This window comes from Podarcis melisellensis (genome assembly GCF_964234715.1).
Source record: "Podarcis melisellensis genome assembly, chromosome: 1".
NCBI lineage: Eukaryota > Metazoa > Chordata > Lepidosauria > Squamata > Lacertidae > Podarcis > Podarcis melisellensis.
Window position 1 is genome coordinate 55,379,948 of NC_138528.1, and position 23,047 is coordinate 55,402,994.

Consider the following 23,047-nt stretch of genomic DNA (forward strand, 5'->3'; position numbering starts at 1 on the left):
CATCTCCAGGCAGGACTTGGAATGCCCTCTGAAACCCTGAAGATGCTGCCAGTCAGAGATGGACCACTGCTCTGACTCAGTATACAGCAATTTCCTATGTTCCTAATTTTAAAACTGCTGCCTTCTGCACTCCAGCCATTGTTAATAAAGATGCACACCCTTGTACCATTTGTGGGTGCATGTGTAAAAATGCCACAGGATTGAAGCTTGCACCAGATAGAAGCTAGCTGACAGGTGCTTGCTTATGGGCACTCACAAAGTTCAATCATGATGGCAATAAAAGAAAAAGAAAAACCTTTTTTCAGACCACAGAGATGACGCACCAGCTACTGAAATCCACTAGGTTTAGCTTATGTTTAGATTGGATACATTTGCAGAATACTTCAGATCCACTCGGAAGCACCTAACACAGACCAAGTCCCACAAAGCTGTGTTTCCCACACGCAAATGACAGTATGGGGTTTCTCTCATCCCAAGTTCCCAGGTTTCCTTCTGAATGCTGCTCTGTCTACCAAGGCAGCTCTTAGTCATTTGCTGGCCATGCGATTTCCACATGCCCTGCAATATATTATTATACTAGGGGTTGAAAATCCTGAATAGGGTTTTCAGGAATCTGCTGGGGATTCCAGCTATCAGAAATTTACAGTATATAAACAAAACACAGAGCAGTATGCATGTAACTGTTAGCTGCAAAGGGGGGGGGGGCAAAAGAAAAATAAATCAGCATTCTTTAAAATACACACACATTTTAGGATTTCCATCACTGCTCTTTTCAAATGTTCCCTCATTCGGCTTCCTGCAACCACAACAGCACTAATGAAAGCAGTGGAGCCTAATGTTAGTCACAGAGGCAGCCACAGCAGCAACCTTGACCAGCTAGCTAGCCTATCACAGCAAGAGGAGGAAAAGGAGGAGGACACAGCTAAAGCAAAAGAACCAGAAATAATTAAATTGTAACAGACCAGCTTTCCAATCCATTCGCTCATGTTGTCCAACCAGACACCAGAGATGATACAAAAACCATGGGATGAGGGTTTCCACAGTATTCTCTGTACAATTCAGTACATTCAAACCACACAAGCTTTTGCACTGCCCACAAGGATTCAGTGGGTTGTGCAGCCAGTGCATGGAGGGGATGTGAACCCACACAACCCCTTTTGCATGAGTACCCAGAGCAGAAGGGGAGAAAGAGAAGATGCTTCTCACAGGACTGTTTATGCCTTATGCAACTTTAAAAGGTACCAGTATTGTGCAAGGAATAAATATCTGTGGTATGTGTTGCCTAGCTTTCTTTGTTTGAATTCCTTCTTCTCCTTTCACCAGCACCCGATTTTGTGCTGACTCCAGTCTGAGAAAAGGGGCTGGCCAGCAAATTAGGATCCTGCTGCAGCACAGAAGCCTGTAAGAAAGCCTCCAGACATGTTGCAACCGTACAATGCAAGGATGATCCTGACTGCAAGGGAAGCCATTTCTTGAGAATACATCTAAGTCCTGAGGAACTAGGTGAGAGAGTGAAAGTTCTCCCTCACTACCACCCAAATTATAAATAGCTCCACTTCCTGGGTTGGGTGTTTTGAAAAACATGCACAAAATTTCAGGTCCTGTTGGTGGTTTGACTACCTTTTTCATTATTATGCATAAAGCATCATCATATATTATACATTACTGGTTTCTTTCTGATTATCTTTCCACAAGTGCAGACATTGATGCCGAAATCCAGTATTGCCTGAGCTCAGCGAATGCAGCTTTCTCCCGATTGAAGTGCAAGACTCTTTGAGGACTGGGACATTCATAGGGAGACCAAAATGCTTGTTTACAAAGCTGTTGTACTACCAACCTTACTGTACACTTGTGAAACATGGTGTCTCTGAAAAAAATTGCATATCACATGAGAAGACAGGCAAACAAATGCCAGTGTACTGGAAGAAGCAAAGATCACCAGTGTTGAAGCAATGATTCTTCAACATCAACATCGGACTGGTCTGGTTGTTCAAATGCCTGATAATCATCTTCCAAAGCAACTACTCTATTCCAAACTTAAAAATGGAAAGTGTAATGCTGGTGGTCAACAAAAGAGGTTCAAAGAGTCTCTCAAGGCAAATCTTAAAAAATGTAATATAAACACCAACAATTGGAGAACAGCCTTTACCAAAGGTGTCATGGACTTTGAAGAGACTTGAACTCAGGACGAAAGGGAAAAACATGCTAAGAGGAAGGCATGTTTGGCAAACCCTCACCATGATCAACCCACACCCAGAAACCTAAGTCCCTACTGTGGAAGGACATGTGGATCCAGAACTGGCCTCCACAGTCACTTATGGAATCACTGTTAAGACTGTGTTCATGGAAGACAATCTTACTTGGCTACGAGTAATTGCCAAAGAAGAACGGGTTGATAGGTCTCTGTCCCTAAGGAGCTGACAAACTATAATACTATTATGAGTTTGGGATGTTAAGCTGTATGCCAGACCCCTCTAATCCCTGGATCCAGCAAGTGTTAAAAGCTACCCAAGCTTTCTAATTCCTGATATAGCCAAGCTAGCTTCCTGGTGAGGTGAAGGGGGATTACGGTGCTTGGGATGACATGACAAATGGGAGCCTCCCCTCCCTGAACAGACAAAGCTAGAATTGAGGGAAACAGTTGCTGTGATATGGGTCAGATATAAAACAGCAAGCTGTGAGAAGACAGGGACACAGAGCAATAGTGTCTGTTTGAATCCAAGGCTGAGACTATGGGGGAAACAAGACTTTTGGGGGGATTGTTGATGCTGTGAACCCCTCCATCGTAGACTCAGGTTGTATACTGTATATGTGGAAATAAACTATATATCTTAAAGACTCCACAGTCTCCCACTGTGCCTCAATTCCAAAAGCAAACATGAACCTTGGTCAAAGCACCTGGAATCTCACACCACTCAGAGATTGGAGCAATGTGAAACAATACCTACTCGTGAGCAAATGCAACAAGCTACCAAACACACACACACACACAAGCTCCTTATAGCCATTTCTCCCAGATAGTGGTAAACAGTCAACTACCACCAAAAGCGGTCTTCTGTTTAGGTTACATATATGAATAAAGCAAAAGAGAAAATTTTATCTGCACTATTTCAAACAAGAAGCTATGGGGAAAGGCAAGTTTTAGCATTATCTGGTCAAATTATGCTTTCCCCTCTCTTCCCCAGCAAAAAGCAGAGGTGATATGTTTTTCATATTTTAGCTGTCCTTTCTTATTCCCTTTGCCATGTTAGGACAAGTAACAACAGTTTATTCAGAAAGCAGTATAGGCAGGGACTGAGGCTTACTATAAAGATAGAAGACTTCTTGCCGTCCTTGGTAAGGTCCAAATAAATGAACATAAACCTTGCCCATTCCTATATATGTTAACTTAGAAGAAAATCCTATCAGGTTTAATGCAGCTAGCTCGAAGGCAGGAATGCACAGGGGTGCTAATAAGATGAAAAAGACCTTTAAGATCCGTTGAGGTACCAAATCAAATTTCACAGAGCCTCACGAATTTTGCCACAGAGACTAGGAATTTCCCCGAGGCTGCTGCAGCAGGAAAATAAGAAATGCTACACATTTTTCTGTATCACATGAACAATTACTTTTAATCTTGATGTTGAACCTCTTTCTCCCTCCTCTCGTTAACAATTTACTGTACTCTTTTTGGTTCCTATGCTTCAGCATGCAGGCAGACGGTGCTAACTAATATTCAATATCACCTGCATTCATAGCAAAGAAACTGACTGTGTTTGATCTTTTGTGTTTGCTTGGAAGCCCAGAGGCAGCCAATTGCAGGAACATATGTAGCTCTAAAGCCACCATCTAAAGAGTCACTGGCTTCACCCATGCAGTATGTTTTGAAGTGTAGCCTCAAATGGCAAACCATTTTCCGAAATTGGAAAAGTTTCAAAAAACTTGTTGAAACGTAGGAACAGGCAATGCTATTAAAAGCAGGGAGAAAGGAAGAGGTCAAAAGTCCCATCAGGAATGCAGAAGCCCTTTGGGCATTCTCATAGATGGGCTCTGGGTTATACTTCTAATGGCTGCCCAAGGATATAAAATACCTGAACTTCCAAAGCATCCAATTCTCGTTCAGCTCTAACACACACAGGTTTCCTTAAACTGCTGACATTGAAGCAAGCAAACCATCCTGAAACACAGATGATGAATAACGCTGTAGGAATGGTAAATCTATAACAGCCTTACAAATAATGGTTCAAATATGGCTGGCCAAGGAACAGTTCCAGAAGGATTTTTCCTCCACAACTAGCTTTAGTGGCTTCTGGACTTTGTCAGCTGGATATGTATCGAAACTTCATTAATTTAGTTATTTTTAACATGAAGTAGATTCTGCTTCCTAGCCACCTGCAGCTGATTCTTACTTGCCCTGGGCAAGTGCCCATTTACAAACCTGGTATAAATTAAAGTGTTTAGATTTCTATTTGTAGATTGCCATTCCACAAAAAAAGGCAAGTGCCTGAAATATTTTAGATATTTTGGAGGAGGTTTTCAAAAGTATCAGTCCAAGAAAGATCAATCAAACTCTCTGGGTTTTAAAAATATCATGTAGTTCCTTCCCACCCATTTATAACAGGCAACAGAGAAAGAATTGGCATGGAATCTATGCTGCTGCTCCTTCTTGCCCTTTCAAATCAAGTAAATCTTTAACTAGGTTTGTGATTAGTGAAATCCTTGATATGGTTTCCACTGATAAGGTCCTGACTCAAGACATGTTCATTTCCTAAACATATGAGTGTGTGTTTTGACTTTATTGTATCCAGCAGAAAGAAGCAACTTTAATATTTTCATTATTAGCATCTTCTATACAAAAGCATTTATGTGACCCAAGTATACTTGGAACTTGTATATTTATAAAGCACATATATGCTCACTGATTTTCAGACACTGAAGACCTACTACCTATTTTGGAAGCTGTTTGGTTGACTGTTCTCTAAGCATTTGGACACCTCACATCTTTAGACCCGGCCAATATAGCCAACTATCACCCAGTCTCAAATCTACCATTCTTGGACAAGGTGATTGAGCGGGTGGTTGCTGAACAACTCCAAGCACGCCTGGAGGATGTGGACCATTTGGATCCCTTCCAATTGGGATTCAGGCCTCACATTGGGATTGAAACTGCCTTGGTCGCGCTGGTTGATGGTCTCCGGCAGGCTAGGGACAAAGGTGAGAGCTGTTTCCTCGTTCTGCTGGATCTCTCAGCGGCCTTTGACACTATCAACCATAACATCCTTCTGGACCGTCTAGAGGGGCTGGGAGCTGAGGGCACTGTTATACAGTGGTTCCGCTCCTTCCTCCTGGGCCGTGTTCAGAAAGTGGTGGGGGGGATGAGTGTTCAGACCCCTGGGCTCTCACTTGTGGGGTGCCTCAGGGTTCCGTCCTCTCCCCCATGCTTTTTAATATCTATATGAAGCTGCTGGGAGAGATCATCAGGGAGTTTGAGCTGGGTGTTCATCAGTATGCAGATGACACCCAGCTCTATCTCTCTTTTAAATCAGAACCAGTGAAGGCGGTGAATGTCCTGTGTGAGTGCCTGGAGGCGGTTGGGAGATGGATGGCAGCTAACAGATTGAGGCTGAATCCTGACAAGAGAGAAGTACTGTTTTGGGGGGACAGAGGGCGGGTCCTGAATGGGGTAACTGCGCCTGTGAAGGACCAGGTGCGCAGCCTGGGAGTCACAGCTGTCCATGGAGGCTCAGGGTAATTCTGTGTGCAGGGCGGCTGTCTACCAGCTCCACCTGGTATGCAGGCTGAGACCCTATCTGCCTGCAGACTGTCTCGCCAGAGTGGTGCATGCTCTAGATATCTCCCGCTTGGACTACTGCAATGTGCTCTACGTGGGGCTACCTTTGAAGGTGACCTGGAAACTACAACTAATCCAGAATGCAGCAGCTAGACTGGTGACTGGGAGCGGCCACCGAAACCACATAACACCGGTCTTGAAAGACCTACATTGGCTCCTAGTACGTTTCGGAGCACAATTCAAAGTCTTGGTGTTGACCTTTAAAGCCCTAAATGGCCTCAGTCCTGTATACCTGAAGGAGCGTCTCTAAAACCATCGTTCAGCCCAGACACAGATCCAGCGCCGAGGGCCTTCTGGCGGTTCCCTCCCTCCAAGAAGAGAGGTTACAGGGAACCAGACAGAGGGCCTTCTTGGTAGTGGTGCCCATCCAGTGGAACACCCTCCCATCAGATGTCAAGGAAATAAGCAGCTATCTTATTTTTAAAAGACATCTGAAGGCAGCCCTGTTTAAGGAAGTTTTTAATATTTAATGCTGTATTGTTTTTAACACTTGATTGGGAGCTGCCCAGAGTGACTGGGGAAACTCAGCCAGATGCGTGGGGTATAAATAATAAATTTATTTTATATTATTATTATTACTATTATTATGACTGCATTTTGAAACTGTTGCTAAACGATCTTTAAAAGTAGAACCCCACAGAGAATTTTGGCTATCCAGCCTGGATATAACCAGTGCACAAGTCACTAAGAGCAGATCTACTTTTCAAGACAAGCTTGCAGTTGCTGGTGCACTGGATTAAGCTGGAAAAGGGTACTCCCAACTGAAGGCATCACCTGGACAGACAACACTTTTCAAACTATAAACTTTGTTCTTCAAGCGGCATGAAATCAAAGTAGGTTGCCCACTTCCACCTGAATCAGCAGCTAATAGCACCTCCACTTTCTCTGAATTGACTGTGCTTATCCTCATCCAGACCAGAGTTACAAAACATTCTTGGTTAGAGATTGCACTGGGATGCAAACAAACGGTGCTACGTGGGTCAATCTGAGTAGCAAACTGGGACACAAAGGACAGCTTGCCGCAAGGAGGTTCATGATGAAAAGTAGCCCTGAACTAGTAACCAGCACCAGAAACTGTGGCACCTAATCTCCTAAGGAAATTGCTACATGAAGAAATTTATTTTGTTTTGTCCCAGACCTGTCACTAAGTTTCACTAGATGTGCTAGCATGTTGCCATAGCCCAAAATAAGTCAAAGTCTGCTGCTGCACAATATTTTGAAATGGCATGTAAAATAAGAAACACGTAGCAACTCTAGGCAGTCCACAAATGTGTCCACAAATTGCAACTTTTGAAGGACTATACACAGCTCTCTCTACTTCATATATGCAAGCTATAAATAGGAAGCGTGATCTATATGTAGCAGGGACACTGGAAATCTAAAAGTTATTTTAAATTTTAAGCTGGCTTGTTACATCCTTTGTTTTGTTTATATTCCAGACATGTCTTGGTAAGGCTGAAAAGCATTTTAGATGTGTTTAAAATCTGGTTGTAGGGAGAAAAAGAAATGCTATTCTATTCTCACACGCAATCTGATTGAATCCTATTTTCTAGTGTTGTTGTATTACCACAGCTACGATATTCAAATAAACATTTGCCATTTGATTAGTAAGAATGCATCAGCTAGTGAATTTAAACATTGCTTCTATCTGAACACATTAACGTATTTCCTAATGAAAATATGATGGAATCTCATAAGGTGCATGGTATGTAAACATGAGCCTTATTAAAAACATGACTGGAAAATACATTTGGAGAAGCAACTGCACATGCAAGTCTACAGAAATCATTCTTCTAATTTTCTGCCAAGATGTCCTGATCTGCTTGTTCTGAATTTGCTTTTATAATTTTACATTTTATTTTTCCAATCTCTTCCAAAACTTGTTAGCCCAAGTGAGCTGAGTGGAGCAGCAGTAGTACAAACTACAAGAATTAACAGTCCAGAGTTAAAGCATACACACCCTTAAGTAAATCCCCTTTTTTCAGTGGAGCTTGCTCTCTAGAAAGCACACTTAAGACAGCCAAAATAGTTATTGGATATTAAAATTACGATTATTATGAGATGATAATTAAAAACACTGGGATATTATTAAAACACTATCACTGTCTTCTCTAAAGCTGCACTGGTTCTCTTTGAAAAGTGTGTACTCTTCCATAAACTTCAAAAGACTGGTTTAGTACCAAAAGTCATATGCAAAAAATGAATTCTTTTCTTAAAATGTACAATGTACAACTTTTCTTAACATGTACAACCATTTACAATGGTTACAGCTGAATTGCTAACCCCACTTACCTGGGAGTAAGCCTCATTTAATTAAATGAGACTTATTTCTGAGAATGTGGTTATGACGGCAGCCTAAAGTACTGCTTTATTTTTATTTTATTCTTAAAAAGAAAAGTCAGGTGCAAGAAAGTTCTTGGTAATTTATCATTGCTGATAATGCTGCACATTAGCTAAAGGGTTGAGCCATTCAAAAGAGATTCAAATTAAAAGCACACACAAAAATCCTATAAAACAAAACACCTTTTGTTCCTAACACACTCTGATAAAACCTGCTAATGCTGGTCCCTTACCTTTAGGTCCTACCAAAGAGCAAAACTTCTGTCTCTCAAGGAATCAGAACAAGAACTGTGGCAGCACACAAGAACTGCAAGCAAGACGGGACAGAAGTAGGACACCCCCTGTCCACAGCTCCTCCCCTCACTTGTCACTATAGGCAAAGTGCCAGCTGGCAGCCAAGAGGAGAAGAAGGTTAAGACTGGCTGGACTTCAAGACAAGAAGAATGCTGGCACAGCCAGCCAAGATAAGCTCTGCATTCTGTGACCTGGACGAGACACAGTCAAACAACCAACAATAAGAATGTGAAAAGGCTCAGGTTAGAAGTGACAAGGGCCAGGAAAGGTTGCAGACCAAAATGTCATTGTTGGAAAAACAACAACAGGATTTCTTAACAGTTGGAAAAATTCAACAGGTGAAGCATTCCCATGCTACAAATGGCTCCACCTGTTGAATATCCTCTTGGGTACCTGTTAAAAGATGTGTGAGCTCTATTACTAAAACAAGACATGCCAGTCATAGGCAGAGCTCACTACTGCTGCTCTGTCATGTACTTACTTGGGAGGAGCTGTGTAGAAAATCCTTGACACTCTTTCTTTCTTTCAGACCAATACTGGGGAGCAAGTATTATCTGAGATCTTGGGCTTCTGATACAGCTTCATTCATTATTACCACTGCTAATATAGTGGTTTGTTTTGCTGCATGTGGTCTATGTTTGTTTTATTGTGCTATGGGCAAGCGTGTTTTATTAATAGCAGTACGGGCTACAGTGTTTTATTTGTTGTTTCATTATTTAATTATACGGATGTCATCTTGGCTGCTCATTTAGATCAGAAAAGCAGCACAAAAGTGCAAATGAATAGCCTCGTAAAACCAATAGGAGCCACACCTCTGCGTTATCAGCAGTTATACAAAAGGCAATGATTAAAACATGATGCAACAATGCTTGGTTTGATACGGAAGAGGACCAGCATGACACGAAACAACAGCACTGAATCAAGTGAGCGTACATCAGTCTGTGGCAATAGCTAAATCTATTGCCTTATCCATCTTAAAGCCTTCTCCATCAGACTGAACTAATTCTCACTGATCTCAACGGAATGATAAACTCAGCAAAACACACTGTCAGCCATACACATAATTGGGCACCAGCATGCAAAGTGCCCATCACATTTCATTGGCATCCACCAAGTTTTCTTTTAAGTAGCTCGGCCCAAACTAAACCAAGATACAAAAAGGAAGTTGATACAAAATGAAACTGGAGGGAAAGATTCTGCCACCTTCAGATAGTCTGATTTCAGTCCTGAGCACATTTACTGGAAAGTCAGTCCCATTTATTGCTCTGGAATCCCCTTCCAAGTAAACATGCTTAGGGTTCATACTCTTCTGTGTATTTTAAACATTCCCTCAAGACAATATTCATCAAAGTGAGAGGCAGGTGTCCATAGGGAGACACACAGAAAATTCCTGGGGGGGGGCAGGAACTCTTGGCCAATGCCTCACTGTAAGGTAAAGGTAAAGGTACCCCTGCCCGTACGGGCCAGTCTTGACAGACTCTGGGGTTGTGCGCCCATCTCACTTAAGAGGCCAGGGGCCAGCGCTGTCCGGAGACACTTCCGGGTCACATGGCCAGTGTGACATCGCTGCTCTGGCGAGCCAGAGCTGCACACGGAAACGCCGTTTACCTTCCCGCTGGTAAGCGGTCCCTATTTATCTACTTGCACCCGGAGGTGCTTTCGAACTGCTAGGTTGGCAGGCGCTGGGACCGAGCAGCGGGAGCGCACCCCGCAGCAGGGATTCGAACCGCCGACCTTTCGATCAGCAAGTCCTAGGCGCTGAGGCTTTAACCCACAGCGCCAAATGGACCATGATGTGAGTTAGTCGTGATGCAAGATTAGAGCTCTGTGGCAGCAGCTTCCTTCCACTTTCCCTTTCCTTCCCCATCCTCATTAGAGGAAATTCAGGATTCTTGATCACAAGTCACACTTGTAATAGTAACACCTTCAGCTGTTTTGCCATTTGATCATTAACATTTATCCATTGCTTTTTACAAAACATCTCACAAAATGTTAAAGCATAGAACCAAAATGGGGAAGAGCCACAGCTCAGTGGCAGAGAATCTGCTTTGCATGCAGCAAGTCCCAGGTTCAATCCTTGCCCAAAATTTGGGGGCAGCCACTACCAGCCAGTATGGGCAATCCTGAGCTAAATGGGCCTGACTCCGTGTAAGGCAGTTTCCTATGTTTCTGTGTTCTTCAGCCTTCAGATGTTGCTGTAATTTTTTTATTATTATTATTCTTTTAATCCAACACTTTTTAATAAATGTCTCAAAGTGACTTATTGAATACAGAATTTAGCCTTTAAACCCCAAAATAAAAGTGGTTTTAAATTGTTCATTTAAAAGATAAATGCTAAAACAACAGAAACACCTTTCTAATGGTTATTTAGATCCCATCTAGATGCACCACTACGATAAGCAGTATCAAGCACAACAAGTCCTCAGGATCCTTCCCACAGGGCAGATGGCAGTAGATAACCCTCTAAGACAGTGTTCCTCAAACTTGGGTCTCCAGCTGTTGTTGGACTACAAATCCATAGCTAGTAGGTCCAGGGGTGAGGAGGAGAAGAAGAAGAAGAGGAGTTTGGATTTGATATCCCACCTTTCACTCCCCTTCAGGAATCTCAAAGCAGCTAACATTCTCCTTTCCCTTCCTCCCCCACATCAAACACTCTGTGAGGTGAGTGGGGCTGAGAGACTTCAAAGAAGTGTGACTAGCCCAAGGTCATCCAGCAGCTGCATGTGGAGGAGCGGAGGTGCGAACCCGGTTCCCCAGATTACGAGACTACCGCTCTTAACCACTACACCACACTGGCTCACCACAGGGCGAGTTGTAGTCACAACAGCCAGAGACCCAAGTTTGAAAAACACTACTCTAAGAAGAAGTCATATTATTCACTCACCTGCCCTTCTTGCTGTCCTAGGGTCCTTTCCACAAGACCCTTGGTGGTAGCTGGCCCTGCCGGGGTTGGGGAGGGAGGGCAATTCAGCCCAAACAAGCTGTTGTGACTTCATCTTTTCTTCTTGCTCTCAGCTGGCTCATCCCACTTAGTAAATGTAACTTCATAAGGCACTGGGAGAGGGTAGCACTATATGCCATAAAACCACTCATGCCGACAGCACTCGTCGGAAGCATAGGAGCACAGCACACTAGAAGAGGAGTGAGCCATCTGGTAGAAGGATTCTGCTGTCACAGTTGGATGTAGATATGAACTCCTCTGCATCTATATCCCTGCAGATCTGCATCTGTCAGTTAGCCTATCTATACACAGCAGCCTCCAGTATCAACTTGGACACATGGAAAGCAGATCTTCATGAGCACTACATCAGAATCAGTGTGAGTTTGATGTGTAGAAATGCTCTTTTATGGGATTCTGTGGGAAGCAAGCCCTTAATGCTTGGCCATGCTGATTCTAGAATACTTCATCTTGGAGACTAGAAGTCTAAGATGCTGAGTTTTTCTTTGATGCTATCACCTCTTTGCTGAAGGTGGCTGATCTGACCTCAATCTGGAAATTCCTGCCAGATATCTACTTTTTTGTTTTTATGTTATTTATTAAATTTCTATATTGCCCTTCATCCGAGAATCACAGGGCAGTTTACAATATAAAACACAAAAATACATAATATAGTAACAAACAACAATACTGCCCCCACATTGAAAAGGCCATGAGTTGTTTAATTAGCCAAAGACCTAGGAGATGTTTTTAACTGGTGCCTAAAGATATGTAACGACCATAACTTCATTGAGCTGGAGGAAAAGCAAAACATTTTTATTTAAAGTCACCTGCAGACTCTTATCATGTGCTGAGATTAACAAACTGCAAATCTCTGGTCACTCATTTGCTGCAATTCTTGGAGCCATGAGACTTTGTCAAATGGAGTAGGAACAAGAGAGAGAGAAGATAGCAATAAATATTTTGGATGGCTGTTACCCCCTGGAGACGTCCCTGCAATATGGATGGTTGATATTAGGGATAGCCATGTGAATTTAGGGGGAAATGCAATATTCCAAGCACTTAGAAGCCTGTATTAATGAATGGTTTTAACAAAACCTTGACAGCTAGGAAACTCTGATATAGCCTTAACACTAAAATTTCCACTCAAAATTCTTTTATATTAGATACGGAGTTTAAACCTAGCCTAAAAGAAATGAAGATAAGAGAACATATTTTCTATTTGGAGAGAGAGAGAAACACACACTATAGGGTCAGCAAAAGAAATTATAGTCTAAGAAAGCAGCAGCAAAATTGTCCCCACAGCTAAAAATACAGAAACCTAACATGAATTTTTGTTTTATCATCCTGGTTTCACTTTGACTCTTTCAGCACTGAAACTAGTTTCAGGAGGCATGTAGAAAAACCAAAATGTTCATAAATTTACATGTTAACATATCTGATCCATGTCTACTTAGAAGCAAGCCCCACTAAATTCAACTGGACTTACTCCCAAGTAAGTCTACCTAGGATTGCAGCTGAATTATGAAATGAGCAGATTTGATACTGAGAGTGGATTGTGATGGATAAACAAATTTCTGGCCACTTAGGGGAAATCTAGTAAAAAGTTTTAAGAAGATACGGGGTGGCTGCTCAACTCATCACCACCTGGAAAGGTTTAGTAACAGAAGCCATTTATTGCAAAAACAACCACCTCTGGTAGAAGGTGGTTGTTTTTAACAGTTCATCTGTTTTTCCTATTAGAACATATGACATTGTGAATAGCACAACTTCTACTTAGGAGGGGGTTTTTTAACGAACAGTGAAATTAACAGCTCAGTTGGTTAGAGTGTGATGCTGATAATGTCAAAGTTGCAGGTTCGATCCCTGTATGGGACAAATTGCATATTCCTGCATTGCAGGGGGTTGAACTAAATGATCCTCGTGGTCCTTCCAACTCTAGAATATGACTTCTATGATATCAATACCAACAGCAATAAGGAATTTATTCCTCTCAGCACCATTATCACACAAAGCCATTCCAAACAAATATACCCCATGTGGAAGGACAGTTGGATACTATGATAAGCTTTTAAGTGTTAAGGTATCTTTATGGACTGCACATGGCATCATGGTCAGAGCAGTAAGTTTGACCATCCAATTTCAAATGGCTCACAAAACGCATATCTTCTCAATTTTCAAGCAGGCCAGTCATCAGATCTGCCAATGATGAATGGGGCACAGGGTGAGGGGTAGAGACAGTGTAATCTGTTCTTGTGCCTTTAACAGAACTTCCATCTGTCAAAATCAGCAGATAGTGCTTTTCACTGCATGGAATCTAGTGGCACACACACAAACACACCCTAATGTCTGCAGATCAAAACCCTCATTTAAAAGGCAGGGGAACAAGGATCGGTTGAAAACCTGGCATGGTGCTGAGGAATACAGAAGTCTCGGCACACGAGCTCATTAGGCTGCTAACTTGCCGTTCCTGTTCCATTAACTGGGGTTCATCAAGTAAACAAGCAAAGCACTGGGCTGTACAGGTCACAGCCCTGTTCTCATCACCAAGTGCTATACTTACCACCTAGAAATTTTCAGAGAAAATAGGTCTTGGGTGCAGCAATATTTCTCCTGCTGTTACAGCCATTTTTAGGTTTGATTTTTTTAAAACAACAACAACAACCTGGTAAATAAGATTTCATTATGATCTGAAATGATATGGTGGCGTTCATCAAAGCAATACAGGAAACAGATTAGAAGACGTGTTCTCAGATGCTGGAGCACTGTTAAGATGAAAGAACAACAGCAAGAACTTCTAATTAAACTATAGAAAACAGACATATCTGCCTCCTGAGGTGCAAGAACTGTGTATCACAGGCATGGCATGAAGCTTCCCAACCTCTTCAGAACAGGGGTGGTTGAAAAACTCATTCTTTACAAATGCCAATACCAACTGACTTATCCTCAGTGGCGTAGCGTGGGGGGTGCAGGGGGGGCCGGCCGCACCGGGTGCAACATCTGGGGGTTAGGGTTAGGGGGCGCAAATCCACGGGGTTAGGGAGCGCAAATCCACGGGTTAGGGGGTGCAAATTACTTGCCTTGCCCCGGGTGCTGACAACCCACGCTACGCCACTGCTTATCCTCGCCACCTGATCTAATGTACAGCTCTGAATGCACTTAGAATCAAGGAATTGTAGCACCAGGGACATTAGTCCAACACCCTGCAATGCAGGAATCTTTTGCCCAACGCGCCTCAAACCCACAACCCTAAAGTTAAGAGTCTCGTGGCCTACAGAGAGAGAGAGAGAGTCGCTGGTACTTCCCAAAATGTTGTGACACAGGTCTTAATCAGAAACGTTTGCAAATGTCTATTTTATGAAAGATGCATATTAAAATACAAATGTTCATGCTGATGTTTAAAAATGCAGATTAATACATAGACTAGACAGAACAGACTTGTGACCACATGAAGAAACTGTCAGACTAAAAGACGATTGATCCAATGATCCCTACTTCAGGACCAATCTCAAAATAGTTGAGAGCACATCTTCCCTTTGATAGTAAATTCAACACTTTTCTAGCAGGTGACAGCAGGGGGAATGCAGAACTTTTATCTGCAGCTGTTGGTACTAGGAAAAAGTTTACACAAGATCAAAGAGTCACTACAGTGTAGCAAGAGCACATACGGTATCTTGCATCTGAACTGTATTCAGCGTACAGTATCCCAAAACCTAAAATTGTTTGACTGGTTTACTGGCCAGTTGGAAGTTTTGTAAACTGGCTGCAGTATTACGCACAGCTACCTGGGAAAAAGCCCAACTGAACTCACTGTGGTTTACTCGCAAGTATACATGCATATGACTACACTGCTAGGCATGCCCAAGATCATTGTTTTCAGTGGCTAAGTCTGCATGAGATCAGGCTACTGATGCCAGTAACAGTCCCCTAGAGCCCTCCTTCGTATTAGTCAGCATAGGAAAGTGGATAAATACTTTCCCCAGCCCCATAATACTAAATTTAATTAGGTCACATTTCCTCTGTCTTGAAATGGCAGAAGCTATGTACAGCACACTGCACAGAGCTAATGAGAAAATTATGCACAAAACATCTTGCACTACAGCAGCATCCTAGGCTCAGCTGACCAGCTTGTTAGTCACAATTCTGTCACTGTCAGAACCATTCTGAGGTAACTTTTAACTTCTTCTTGAACACAATGCCTATCCGGTCTCGATGTAGAATAGGCTCAGTCTTTCCAAACTTTCTGGAGAATCCTCAAAAGGATCTGGCAAGTACAATGGAAGCTAGAAAAGGCGTTTTCTGTCAACCTCTACCATCTTCAAATATCTGAAGGGTTGTCAGATGGAGAAAGTGTGTTTCCTGCTGCTCCAGGATGAATGGTATCAATGGAATAAGATCACAGGAAAGGAGATTCGGACTAAACATAAGGAAGAACTTTCTGACACACCTTCGTTGGAGGTTTTTAAACAGAGATTGAATGGTAATCTGTCAAAGATTACTTAGCTGTGATCCCTACAATGCATGCAGTTGGGCCAGATACAGCAACTCTTGGGGGTCGCTTTCCACTCTACAGTTCTACCACCCCCTGTCTTCACTTAGGCCTTCCCCCCCTTTTCCTAATTTTACCTGGATAGAAAGGAATATGGAAACAAATAATGGCAGTGCTGGAACAGCCAGACCCAGTCACATACAAAATTTGGATCAGCTCATAATTGGCTCAGCTTTTCCAGACTAGGGTTAGTTTACTTCCGCACCAGCTTTTTATAAAGTTTGCCACAATCCCTACATTTTTACCTTCCCAAGCAAGACTAGGTCAGCCTAACTTCAGTATTTGAAACCATCCAATCACATTGTTTACACATCTCTTTAAACTAGTTTTTAGAGGTGACTGAAAGGCTTTAAAATGCAGTCAAATGTTCACAAATCAACAATACATTTGATAATTAAATACTACATTTCCAAGTAAAGATGCATGTTCTGGAACCTCAACAAATTTTGGTGACACAGTTGGGGGAAGTAGAAATAGGGTTGCCATATTCCCAAAAGTAAAAATCCAGACTAAGTTGTTGAGCTTTTGGCGGGGGGGGGGGGGGTTTTAAAGCATTAAAAAATAGTAATAATTGCCCTACTATGGCAGCCCTAGTAGAAAGTAGATATGCCCACTGCTATTCCTCAGAATTAATTTTAAGATGGCAATCTTTAAACAATGTGATTAAAACTCTGATTACTAAGAAATTGTCTGTTAAGTTGTTGATTGACAACATTTTTACATTCCCAAGCAGGACTAGGTCAGCCTGTGACATCAGAATCTTGAAGAAGCTGCCAAAATGTAGGCAACACAGATCTCGCTTCGTTGCCCCTGAAACGTTAAGCAACTAGCGTGATGGAAATATTTGTTGCAATGTGCTAGCTAAGTAACAAAATAGAAAAATGGGTCAGCTCGTGTGCAGTTCAACCAGATACCGTGCTTCATTCTACACAACTGTTACAGGAAAAGTTAACAGTTTGGTAATATGCTGATTCGCAACGTCATGGTCAATTGATTTAGTCACTCAATCGTTTTTTTAAAAATATCTTCAATAAGGTGGTGAATGTTTTAGTTGATTCATAGGACAATTTCATTCAAAAGTTATATGGTGGGTTGACCTTTTTTGATTTGATAGCCTATTTTATCAAAGCAACAGCAGTTTGTCCAAATTACAGATCTCTCATCTGCTTATTCAGTCCTCATTCTGACACCCATCAAGGGCACATTAGTAAGAGGACTCAATCTACCAAGAACATCCCAAAATATATTGCCAAGGTCCTTCACCACCACACTGCTGGTGGATGTGGAACAAGGATAAGAAACTGGATCCAGCCAGTGGGCCACATGTTGACCATGACATCAGTTGAAGCATTTCCCTTTGCCTGTGTGGTATGAAAGCAAACCACAAAGGCAAAGCATTGCAGGTGCTGATTATCAGTTGACAGCAGAGATGGTATCTTTATCTGCCCTCACATCTGACATCTTATACAACATCAGGTATAGGGCACAGGAAAATGGCTTGGGGGAAATGGCTTTGTGCGTCAAAACAGGCCTTCTCAGCCTGATTATGCACTTTTCCAATACAGTGGGACCTCGGGTTACATACGCTTCATGTTTCATACACTTCAGGTTACAGACTCTGCTAACCCAGATATAGTACCTTGGGTTAAGAACTTTGCTTCAGGATGAGAACAGAAATCGTGCTCCTGCGGTGCAGCAGCAGGAGGCCCCATTAGCTAAAGTGGTGCTTCAGGTTAACCTGAACAGTTTCAGGTTAAGTATGAACCTCCAAAACGAATTAAGTACTTAACCTGAGGTACCACTGTACATCAGATTCTCACAATACACACCCACCAACAAACAAACAACCACTGGGCATGGAGGTGGGTGGTTTACACACCTTCCACCCACAATGCAGTGCAACAGTTATACCAGAGAACCAAAAGGTGTGCCAAGTTTTCAGCTGGCCACTGTTGTTGTGCCTTTGAAATGCAACACCTTAGAAGGCAATTACGCCCAGCTCTGCTCAGCAACCAAAGCTAATTTTCCTCCCTCCCACTCTTATTTTTGTCTTTGTATCACAAAGGCACCCAGTTAATTTGGTTGCCAACAAATATTGCCACAGACATTTCTGACATCATGGTCTTTCCAAAGAGTGGCTCCTGTCCACATTTGTTAATTGTCTTACTTTAAATATTGTGAGGATCCTATGTTGTTCTTTTTATTTTGATTATGTATTTTGTGGTTTTATATTTTGATTTTATTCTGTGAACTGCCCTGAGATCTCCAGGTATAGGGTGGTATATAAATTCAATAAACATCGGTAACAACAGCAACAACCAACAACAACAACTCCATGCTGCAAAAACCTCTGTTTTCTCATTCCTACACATCAAGCTGCTGTTAAAAGACAGATCAGGTTACTTCCACACACACATACACGCCACTTGGTTGGCAGTCATATTGTCTAATGATGCCATCTGACACTTCGGGGTTCTTTAAAGGTAAAGGGTAAATGGACCCCTGACCATTAGGTCCAGTCGTGACCGACTCTGGGGTTGCAGCGCTCATCTCGCTTTATTGGCCAAGGGAGCCGGCGTACAGTCATGAGGCCAGCATGACTAAGCCGCTTCTGGCGAACCAGAGCAGTGCATGGAAATGCCATTTACCTTCCCACCGGAATGGTACCTATTTATCTACTTGCACTTCGTGCTTTTGAACTGCTAGGTGGGCAGGAGCAGGGACCGAAGAACAGGAGCTCACCCCGTCGCAGGGATTCAAACCACCGACCTTCTGATCAGCAAGCCCTAGGCTCAGTGGTTTAACCCGCAGCGCCACCTGCATCCCCTTGGGGTTCTTTACTTGCACCTAATTTGGCGTACCTATCTTTGATAGTCATTCCACCTGTTCCAACTTGCAAAAGCATATCAGGAGTTTTGAACCCATGTGTCCCTTTCTCCCAAATGACATGACTATAAGTGATAACCGATAAAGAAATCTGGGTTTGCAGGCCGCACAGTTGGCTTCAATCAAGGTGCCCAGAAGGTGACCCCCCCAAAACAGCACACACAGACACTTCCCAGAAGGCCAAGATGTGTCTCAGTTTTGCACAGAAACCTATAGCAAAGAGCACAAAGGGTTTCTACTTGGATTTATGCCAAAATGCTACAGCTCAACTCTCCACTGCCTTCCCCATTACATAACCTGTTGCTATTCATGTACACACAATGTAAGCCCTAGAGAGGTGCCGGGCCGGGGAATGTGACTCGCTACCGGCTGAACAAAATTGAAACCTTCCACACCACAAAATAGCAGAGCTGTCTATAAATACGACCCACACTTGTTGCTAACAAACAAAAAGCCATGGAAGAGAAGCTGAAACTTCAGCACAAGTTTAGTCATTTAGAGAGTTGCGCCGGGGCGCGGTGGGTAACCACTCTGTGTTGTGATACTCTTCCCCTTCTAAGCCTGTTGAAACTGTAACAGCCACAGAATCTGCATAAAAAAAAAGATGCAACTCTTGCAAACGATGGGGAGTTCTCAACAAGCAAAGGAAGAAATGAAAAGGACCAGGAGAAGATCCATCATTGATCGTACTTACTGCAAAAGGAGAAGAGGGTTCATTAATAAATATAGATGTATATGGTTCTGCTAGGGGATAAAACCCTCCAATTACCATCCTCTCCCGAGCAGTGAGATCCCCCTCTAGGCGATTCATTAGTTAACAATAAAACGTTCCACTTTTCATACACCAAATCACCAGCCGGCCCAGCGAATTCTCAGGCGATTGAGAAAAGAATTTCTTCCTTTTTTAATAAATAAAAGTGAAGGGGGGAGGGAGCCCGCCAGGCGCCTTTACTCACTGAAAAGTCTGCAGTCTGGGCGCAGCCGGTTATGCTCTCTAATTAAAGTCATTTAGCAAAAAAAAAAGGGGGGGGAGAAAATCATCTCTCCGCGGTCCCCACCCACTCTGGGGTTTCGGGATTCAGTAGCTCCCGAGGGAAGAAGAAAAAGAGAGACTGAGAACTGGAGGCGTGCTTGTCGGAGGCGAAGGCGGACACTTCTCGAAGACGCTTTGAATAAATAAACCCACCTACAAATTCCGCGTTGCCGCGTTTAAGGCTGGAATCTTAAACCCACTTCGAAAGGGAGGAGGCGAGATTCCTACCCAGCAAAGAGGGCATTACTTCCGTGTAAGGGACAGTGGGATCGGGATCTGGCGCGCATTTACTCCAGAGTAATTCCCTCTTCCTTCCGAGGAAACCTGCCTTGGCTCGGAGCGCACAAAGGAGAAGCTGCCCCTGCGTTTTGTTTTGACGGCGAAGCCAACGTGCGCGTCGCTCCCGCCTCCCGCCACAAGAAGCTTCTACCTACAAAGGGATGGGTGGGGGAAGGGAGTCGCTCGCTCTCTCCTACCAGATCAGGCATTGCGGAACACATCGATCTCCTCTCCTTTTATTTTGGGGGCAAATAACTCAGCTGCCCGCGATCGGTGTACCCCAGCCGAAAGAGCGCGCGTGGAAAGCAATGATCTCCTCGCCAACATGACGCGCGCTGACAACTTGATGGAGAATCAATCTGCAGCCGTTGCTGTGGAGACGCGGCGGCTCCGGTCTCGCTCAACGCCCCCCCCCAAAAAAAAACTCCTCCCAACTCCCTTTCAACTTCAGGGGAAGTTGCTGCCATGCCGTTTCTGTCCCATCCCCTTTACATTTCGGAACCCGCGGCGGGAGAGAGCGGAACTTCCCACTCGCCCCCCTTTAAATGGAACTCGAGCGCCACTTTTGGCGAACTGGGAAATAAGAAATGACTAATGGAGCTGTAATAGCTGGATGGGGGAAGGAAAAAACTTCCTTCTCCCCCACTCATTTTTCTTGCCAGGGCAAGGGTTGTGGTTTTTTTTTCTTGCTCGCTGTGTTTGCTTTAACTCATCGGCCGGGAGCGATTCCCCTTGTTTCCAAAGCTTTAAAGCAGCCATAACGCGGTTGGTGTTCGTGAGAGGTTAGCAGTGCTAGCCTATGCAGCGGTCTACTCAGAAGTAAGCCCCCGTGAATTTGATGGGGCTGCCTTATACTCCCAGGTCAGTGGATGCAAGTGGACTAGCAGCGTTATTCCTGCTGCTGATTTCAGTGAGACTGTCAGAGCAAAGATGTGCGTGTTTACCTGGAAGGAAGAATGTGTTCCTTGAATTCCGCCCACGCTTAGGCTCCTTCCCACAGGTGTAGAGGAATGCAGTCTCAGGTAGAGAGTCAGGTGTTCTAGGACATCCCGATGGTGCAACTATAGATCGCTTCCAAGTATTGCTTATTATGTCTTAAATTTCCACACCACCCTTCATCACAGGGCGGTTTGCAATATAAAAACACAAAAAACATAGCACAACCAACATAACAGTAACACACACACACACACACAGTTTAAGAGGCCATGGATTGTTCAATCAGCCAAAGGCCCAGGAGAAGAGGAATGATTTTGCCTGGTACTTAAATATATGTAGTGAAGGTGCCAGGCAAACCTCCCTGGGGAGAGCATTCCACAAGCAGGGAGCCACCACAGAAAAGGCATATTCTAGTGGCGGGTGGCGCTGTGGGTTAAACCAGTGTTTCCCAACCGGTGTTCCGCGGCACAGTAGTGTGCCGCGAGATGTTGCCTAGTGTGCCGCTCCGGCGGCTCCTCTGCGGCGGCGGCTACAGCGGCAACCTCGGGCGGCTCCTGAGGCGGCGAAGGCGGCCCAGCGGCCGGAGGCGAAGACGGTTGCGGCTGCTCCCGACGCTCACCAGCGGCCTCCTCTTCCTCGCCACTGCTGCTTCGCGGCTTCTCCTCCTCCGCCTCCTCCTTCTCCTCGCCGCCGCCTTTTTCGGGCTCCGGCTCCTTCTTCCCCTCAGGCTCCTCCGCGGAAGGCCCGTCCGGCAGCTCGGCCTCCGAGTCGCCGCTGCTGCTGCCGCCGCCGCCTCTTTCTCCTCCGCTACCGCCGCCGGGCTCTCCTCCTCCTCCTCCGGGCCCCTCGTCCTGGGCGGGCAGAGCGGCGGGGGTCTTGGCGGCCGCTGGGCTCTCCTGGGTCTCCTGCATGGGGGGCTACGCGGCCTTCCCGCTCGCCTCACACGCGCGGCGCACGAACAGGCAAGGCGGCGCGCTGGGCCGAAAAGGGGGAGGGAGGGGGCACAGTGCGCGCAGGCGCGCGCTCAGGCGCGCGCGCAGAGGAGGCGCCCTCTCGCCGGGCTATGTGCGCGAGAGCGGACCCGGCGGCGAGTCTCACAAGAGGGGCAGGGACCAACTTGGCAGACGAGAGGGGAAGGAAGGACGGAAACCGGTGTCTTGCCGCGTTGTATATGTTAATTTCCTATGTTAATGGGCTAGGACAGGGTTTGCGATCGGTTAACGCCCAGTTATGCTTTCCCCCTAGGAATTAGGCGTTTCGGTCTTGAGGTACGCTCGCTTCACACCCCACTTGGAGGTTCCCCGGCAAGGGGGAGGGAAAAAAATTGAAAGTTACACTTTCGTGCGTCCCTCCCGGCGTGACGCTGCGCGCTGACGTCACGGGGCTGTAATGGTGGTGTGCCTCCAGATTTTTTTCATCAAACAAGTGTGCCTTTGCCAAAAAAAGGTTGGGAAACACTGGGTTAAACCACAGAGCCTAGGACTTGCTGATCAGAAGGTCAGCGATTTGAATCACCACCACAGAGTGAGCTCCCGTTGCTTAGTCCCTGTTCCTGCCAACCTAGCAGTTCGAAAGCACGTCAAAGTGCAAGTAGATAAATAGGTACCACTCTGGCGGGAAGGTAAACAGCGTATCCATGCGCTGCTCTGGTTCGCCAGAAGTGGCTTAGTCATGCTGGCCACATGACCCGGAAGCTGTACGCCGGCTCCCTCGGCCAATAAAGTGAGATGAGCACCACAACCCCAGAGTCGGTCACGACTGGACCTAAGGGGTCCCTTTACCTTTACCTAGTGGCATCCTCGTATTCAGGCTGTTACTCCCAAGTCAAACTGCAACCTTTAGAGATGAACCAAGCTTTTTTTTTCTGCCCTAGCAAATGAAAATTTCTGCCTCCTTTGTGTTGTCCATTCACAGAGAAGCAAATCAATAGCAGATTAAATGACCAAGATGTTATTTTCT

The 23,047-nt window shown here is 44.5% G+C and overlaps 1 protein-coding gene and 1 long non-coding RNA gene across 6 annotated transcripts in view; both read right to left on the reverse strand.

Annotated features, from left to right (window-relative positions):
• The window catches only part of PRR5L (proline rich 5 like), a 67,919-nt gene extending 47,144 nt beyond the window's left edge, over positions 1-20,775 (reverse strand). The window contains exon 1 of one of the 5 annotated variants that reach the window (XM_081891992.1): positions 20,347-20,775. The gene's annotated coding sequence lies outside the window, so the exon portion shown is untranslated. Of the gene's footprint in view, positions 1-4,070; positions 4,155-8,403; positions 8,476-19,793; positions 19,935-20,023; positions 20,275-20,346 lie in introns of those variants that run through there. The other 4 variants (XM_081891991.1, XM_081891989.1, XM_081891990.1 and 1 more) reach the window with 4 other exon arrangements.
• Positions 1-23,047, reverse strand: part of LOC309359013 — an 812,289-nt gene that overhangs the window by 756,972 nt on the left and 32,270 nt on the right. The window lies entirely within an intron of this gene.